The 7114-nt window shown below is 38.2% G+C and overlaps 1 pseudogene; it reads right to left on the minus strand.

Annotated features, from left to right (window-relative positions):
- Nucleotides 1–2565: 2565 nt before the first annotated feature.
- LOC106558761 lies at nucleotides 2566–3289 on the minus strand (annotated as a pseudogene).
- Between the last annotated feature and the right edge of the window lie 3825 nt (nucleotides 3290–7114).

A 7114-nucleotide genomic window follows, 5' to 3' on the forward strand; every position in this document is an offset into this window, starting at 1 on the left:
AGAGACATCAAAGTAGAACATTTTATAGCTTTCTTTTCAGTTATGATACTGCCAGCGGTGTAATAAAATCCTCACTCATGTCGCATGCCTAACAAAGGTATCGATGAAAGAACAGTCGATAATACAAACCCTTGAACTACCAAAATTTAGCATTGTAAGGTATGTATAAAGCCAACCCACACCAACTTTAGCGTCATTTCATTACACTAAGAGCCAGATACTAATTGAAAATATTTTGAGCACTTTCCAAGTGCTTAGCAATGTACATAAATCTCATCTAAATCTTCTAAAACACTTAGATATTTTCATCATCTTTATTACCCAGATGCAGAAACTGAGTCTTACAGGTATTGAAGTTTTCTAAGGAAAAAAACAATTTGCAAAGACACTGTCAGGATATATTCAGTATATGTCTGACCTAGAGTCCCTGTTATCAACAATTCCACTAAATTACCCGGTAGCCCAGAAAATTAGGCATTCCTTCTTAAGCTAATTTTTTTGAAAGCATGAATATAGTTCTTATAAGAGACAATTTCATTTCCCATACAGGTGATACGTAAGATGTTCTTGACAAACTACTGCAGTTAAAGGAACATTTATTTGGTATTGATCAGAAGCAACCACAATGAACAGATCGACAGATGGATTATGTAGTTTCCTTTCACTTGACAAACATTTTATAAGGTGAGAATATAGTAGTGAGTTATAACTTATGAGAATATAGCATTGCAAAAAATATTATTTCACAGGACTCAAAACCTACAATATGAATTATTTTCCTTTTGAAATTGTGGAGCAACAAATGGCAAATTAATGAATTTAATTACCGTGTTCAATGAATGCTCATGAGTTTTATAGTAGATTCTCTCTCTTTTAAAAAAAAAAAGATTTTATTTACTTATTTGAGGGAGAGAGAGAGAGAGGGAGGGAGAAAGCACACAAATGAGGGGGAGGGGCAGAGGGAGAGAGAGAAGCAGACTTCCCACTGAGCAGGGAGCCCAACTCGGGCTTGATCCCAGGACCCTGAGGTCATGACCAAAGGCAGTTGCTTAACTGACTGAGCCACCCACGTGCCCTAAGTTTTATGTTATCGGCATTTTGATAGAGATTGCATTAAAAGTATAGATTGCTTTGGGTAGTATAGACATTTTACCAATATTTGTTCTTCCAATCCATGAGCATGGAATGTCTTTCAATGTTTTTGTGTCGTCGTCAACTTCTTTCATCAGTGTTTTATAGTTTTCAGAATGCAGACTTTTCATCTCTTTGGTTAGGTTTATTCCTAAGTAGCTGCTTCTTTTTCTTTTTTCTTTTTTCTTTTTTTTTTTTGGTTCAATTGTAAATGGGTTTGATACCAGAATTTCACTTTTTGCTGCTTCATTATTGGCGTTTAGAAATACAACAGATTTCTGTTCATTGATTTGTATCTTGTAACTTTACCAAATTTATTTATTAGTTCTAGCAGTTTTTTGGTGGAATCTTTTATGTTTTCTATATATAGTATCATGTCATTAGCAAATGGTGAAAGTTTTATTTCTTTGCTAATTTGATGCCTTTTATTATTATTATTTTTTACAGTCTGATTGCTGTAGCTAGGACTTTCAGTACTACTATGTTAAATAACAGTGGTAGAAGCAGACATCCTTGTCTTGTTCCTGACCATAGAGGACAAGCTCTCAGTTTTTCTCCATTTAAGGATGATAGTAGCTGTGGGTTTTTCATATACAGTCTTTATTATGTTGTGGTATGTTCTCTCTAAACTTACTTTGCTGAGGGTTTTTATCATAAATCGATGTTGTACTTTGTCAAATGCTTTTTCTCCACTTATTGACAAGATCATATGGTTCTTATCCTTTTGTTTATTAATGTGGTATATCATGTTGATTGATATGCTAATATTGAATCACCCTTGCTACACAAGGATAAATCCCACTTAATGGTGAAGGGTGATTTTTTAAAATGTATTGTTGGATTGGGTTTGCTAGTATTTTGTTAAGAATTTTTGTTATCTGTGTTCATCGGGAATATTGGCCTGTAGTTCTCTTCTGTAGTGGTGTCTTTTTTTAAAAGATTTTATTTATTTATTCATAGAGACAGAGAGAGAGAGAGAGGCAGAGACACAGGCAGAGGGAGAAGCAGGCTCCATGCAGAGAGCCTGACGTGGGACTCGATCCAGGGTCTCCAGGATCATGCCCTGGGCTGCAGGCGGCGCTAAACTGCTGCGCCACCGGGGCTGCCCTGTAGTGGTGTCTTTATCTGGTTTTGGTCATCACCAGGGTGATGTTGGCCCCATAGAATGTATTTGGAAGTTTTCCTTCCTCTTATATTTTTTGGAATAGTTTGAGAAGAATAGATATTAACTCTTCTTTAAATGTTTGGTAAAATTCACCTGTGAGGCCATCTGGTCCTGGACTCCTTTGTTAGGAGTTTTTGATTATTGATTCAATTTGTTGCTGGTTATTGGTCTGTTCAAGTTTTCTATTTCTTCCTATTTCAGTTCTGGTAATTTTTTTTAATTAATTAATTTTTTTTTTTTGAGAGAGAGAGAGAAAGAGCATACATGGGGTGTGTGAATGGGGAAAGGGGCAGAGGAAGAGGGAGATAGAATCTTAATTACGCTCCCATGGCCGGTGTGGAGCTCAATAGGGGCTTGATATCATGACCCTGAGGTCATGACCTGAGCTGAAACCAAGAGTTGGATGCTTAATTAACTAACCACCCAAGCCCCCCTCAGTTCTGGTAATTTATATGTTTCTAGGAATTTATCCATTTCTTCCAGATTGTCCAACTTGTTGGCATATAGCTTTTTTTTCTTTTTAAACCAGAACGTTTATTTTGACTAATCATTGAAATCCTTAAGCTGAACTGGATACTGCAACAGCTGCCCTCTTGCACTTAGGTGTCGTTCCTTCACGGAATCCATGCCTGAATCTGCGGTATACAATTTTTAGGTGCCTCATTCAACCGGTCCCAGTGGTATTTCGTCTTTTAGCCTCGGCACTCCAGTTATACTTTCTCTTCTGCTTGGAAGTGTAGCCACAGTTGCCCCGGGCGGACATCCGAGGGTGGTAGGCCTTAGAGCCACAGTGGCGGCACAACGTGTGCGTCTTATTGCAACGCTTTCTGAACGATAACGTCCCCTTCCTCATCTTGTTTCCCCACAGACCCCAAAGAGCAGCATATAGCTTTTTATAGTATTCCCTTAAAATTGTATTTCTGGGGCATTGGTTGTGATCTCTCCTCTTTAATTCATGATTTTATTTATTTGGGTCCTTACTGTTTTCTTTTTTGGTAAGTCTGGCTTTAGGTCTATCAATTTTATTGGATTTTTCAGAGAACCAGCTCCTAGCTTCATTGATCTGTTTTAGTGTTCCTTTTTTTTTTTTTTTTTTTTTTTTTTGAGTTTCCATATAATTTATTTCTGCTCTTTTTTTATTTCCTTCCTTTACTGGCTTTTGGCTTCATTTGTTCTTCTTTTTCTAGTTCCTTTATGTATAAAGTTAGGTTGTTAAGGAGATTTTTTTTTTTTTTTTTTTTTTGCTTCTTGAGATAGGCTTGTATTACTTTATACTTCCTTCTTAGGACTCACTTTTGCTGCATTCTAAAGGTTTCATTTTCATTTATGTCCATGTGTTTTAAAATTTCTTTTTTGATTTCATGGTTGACCCATTCATTGTTTAGTAGCATGTTTTAACTTCCATGTATTTGTAGTCCTCCCACATTTTTTCTTGTGGTTCACTTCTAGTTTCATACTGTCATGGTCAGAAAAGGGGCATGGTATGACTTCAGTCTTTTGATGTTTGTTGAGGCCTATTTCATGACCTAATATATGATCTATTCTGGAGAATGTTCCATGTGCACTTAAAAAGAATGTGTATTCTCCTGTTTCAGGATGGAACATTCTGAATACATCTGTTAAGTCTAACTGGTCCAGTGTGTATTCAAAGCCATTGTTTCCTTGTTTATTTTCTGTTTAGATGATCTGTCCATTGATGTAAGTGGGGTGTTAAAGTTCCCTACTATTATTGTATTATTATTAATCAGTTGCTTTTTGTTTGTTATATTTGGGTGCTCCCATGTTGCGTGCATAAATATTTATAAATGTTACATCCTCTTGTTGGATTTTCCCCTGTATGTATGATTATATAGTGTCCTTCTTTGTCTCTTGTTACCATGTTTGGTTTTTTTTTTTTTTTTAATTTATTAATGATAGTCACAGAGAGAGAGAGAGAGGCAGAGACATAGGCAGAGGGAGAAGCAGGCTCCATGCACCGGGAGCCCGACGTGGGATTCGATCCCGGGTCTCCAGGATCGCGCCCGGGGCCAAATGCAGGCGCCAAACCGCTGTGCCACCCAGGGATCCCTCATGTTTGTTTTATAGTCTAGTTTGTCTGATATAAGTATTACTACTCAGGCTTCCTTTCGACATACATTTGCATGATAAATATCCTCCAACCCATCACTTTCAAACTGCAGGTGTCTGAAGGTCTCAAATGAGTCTCCTGGAGGCAGCATATGGATGGGTCTTGTTTTTTTTATCCACGCTCTATCTTTGGATTGGAATGTTTAGTCCATTTGCATTCAAAGTAATTATTGATATATTTGTACTTACTGTCATTTTGTTACTTTGTATATACTTATTTCTGGAGATTTTCTCTGGTCCTTTCTTTTCTTTGTCACTTTTGGTCTCTCCTTTCCACTTAAGAAGTCTCTTTTAATATTTCTTGCAGGACTGGTTTAGTGGTCATGAGCTCCTTTAGTTTTTGTTTGTCTGGGAAACTCTTTATCTCTCCTTCTATTCTAAATGATAGTCTTGTTGGATGAAATATTCTTGGCTGCAGATTTTTCCCATTCAGCACTTTGATTATATCATGGTACTCACTTCTGGCTTGTCAGATTTCTTTTTTTTTTTTTTGGCTTGTCAGATTTCTATTGAGAAATCTTGAGCTATCCTTATGGGTTTTCCTTGTGAATTAAGGACTTCTTTTGTCTTGTTGCTTTTAAGATTTTTTTGTTATCATTATATCTTGCAAATTTAGTTACAGTACAACTTAGTGTTGGCCTGCTTTTGTTGATTTTGATTGGAGTGCTCTGTCCCTCCTGGATCTGGATGTCTGTTTTCTTCCCCATATTAGGGAAGTTCTCAGCTATTATTTCTTCAAGGAAATAATCTGGTCCCTTTTCTCTCTTCTTCTTCTGGGATTATTATAATATGAATGTTATTACATTTGATGGAGTCACCAAGTTCCCCAAGTCTATTCTCTCTTTTTTTTTTTTTTTAATTTATTTTATGATAGTCACACAGAGAGAGAGAGAGAGGCAGAGACACAGGCAGAGGGAGAAGCAGGCTACATGCATCGGGAGCCCGACATGGGATTCGATCCCAGGTCTCCAGGATCGTGCCCTGGGCCAAAGGCAGGCGCCAAACCGCTGCGCCACCCAGGGATCCCTATTCTCATGTTGCAGAATTCTTTTCCTCTTTTGCTCAGTTTCAGTACTTTCCATTACTTTGTCTTCCTGGTCATTAATTAATTCCTCTGCTCTTTCAGTCTGCTCTTCCTTGCATCAGGCTCATTTCCAATCTCATTTGTTGTGCTTTTCATCTCTGATAGATTCTTTTTAAACTCCTTTGTCTTTATGGTTAGAGTCTCACTGATATCTTCTATTCTTTTGTCAAACCTAGTGAGTATCCATATGGATGTCGCTTTAATTTCTCCATCAGGCATATTACTTGTATCTGTTTTGCTTATATCTCTGGCCATGACCTTACCTTGTTCTTTCATTTAAGATAAATTCCTCCATCTTCACAAATTTGTTTAAGTCTCTCCCTTCTTCTCTATGTAAGGAAAGTCAATTATGTCTCCTGGTTTTTCTTCCTTTGAACTTTTCTCTCCTTTTAGTTGTAGAGTTTGTTCTGTCAGTCTTCAGGTTGATTTCTGGGGTATTTTAAATGATTTGATACCTATCTAGTTGTGTTTGTGGGACAAAGCTAGCCTAAGGTTTTCCTACTTGATCACCATCTTCTTCTCTCCCCTCCCCAAATCCTCATCCCTATTATTCTTAATTGGCATACAAAGAATACTTTGTGTCTTGTAGCCTGTAATTTGGTCAAGTTCTGCATTGATCCTCAGAGGAATCTTTGATGTCAACACCTCACCAAGTGCCCTCAGGTGCCTACAATGCCAAGCTTTCGTTCCATTCTATGCACATAGTTATTTGAAGCTTCTTCCAACATTGACATTTTTGTGAGAAGAGTTTCCCAGGTGGCTAGTCTCCCACAGGGGTACAGTATCCACTGCAGGAGGAGGTGCAGGAGTCTGAGCCTTAGACTCTGAGCATCCCCTCACTCCCCAGCCCCAGCGGTTCTCACTAGCTTCCTCTCCATAGGATGGCCTCCCTCCCAGCTAGCCATCTTTGTGGCATTTTAACTTGACCCATTCCTCTCTCTCTTTCCCTAGCTACATGGTAGCCTTGAAAACCAGCAGGCTTTTGACCATGGTAGATGTGGAAATCATCAGCCTAGCAGATACGCTGGGGAGAAAAATGAGCTTGAAGCTGCCCCCACAACCCCCATTTCCAGAGATTTGTCACTATTCAGCATATATGAATACTCTCTGAAAAAGCCCCATTTACAGAGCTTGTCTTTAATTGACCTTGTCTTTGACCTGATTCAGATCGTGGTCTATGGGAAAGTTTTTATCCTCAGAACATTTGTGGAAAGCAATATGTGACAAGTGTTGACATTGCAAATACCTGAGACAGTGATATCTATTTAGGCAAAATAAGTGAAGGGCCAAAAACCTTAAAAGAGAAAGCTGGAGAATGAGTTGTCTATACAGGCCTTTGAAAAGCTCCAATATATTCCTGAGAATATGGAAAGATGCACACACGTGCAGAGCTGTGCACATATCCAAGAAAGGCCTGCGAAGATCTTAATCTCTAACCTTTGGCTAAGCTTGGGAATCTATGGGAGCAGGAAGTAAAGGCTAAGGCAGAGTTTTAAACTGTCAGAGCATTAAAGGCAAATCTCAACATACACAGATAGCCCTTCTACAAAGGACAGGAGCCTTACTGGTTGACAGCATTCAAGGAAATTTTTGTTGAGTTATTTCTG

The sequence above is a fragment of the Canis lupus genome, chromosome 5 (assembly GCF_011100685.1).
Source record: "Canis lupus familiaris isolate Mischka breed German Shepherd chromosome 5, alternate assembly UU_Cfam_GSD_1.0, whole genome shotgun sequence".
Classification (NCBI taxonomy): domain Eukaryota; kingdom Metazoa; phylum Chordata; class Mammalia; order Carnivora; family Canidae; genus Canis; species Canis lupus.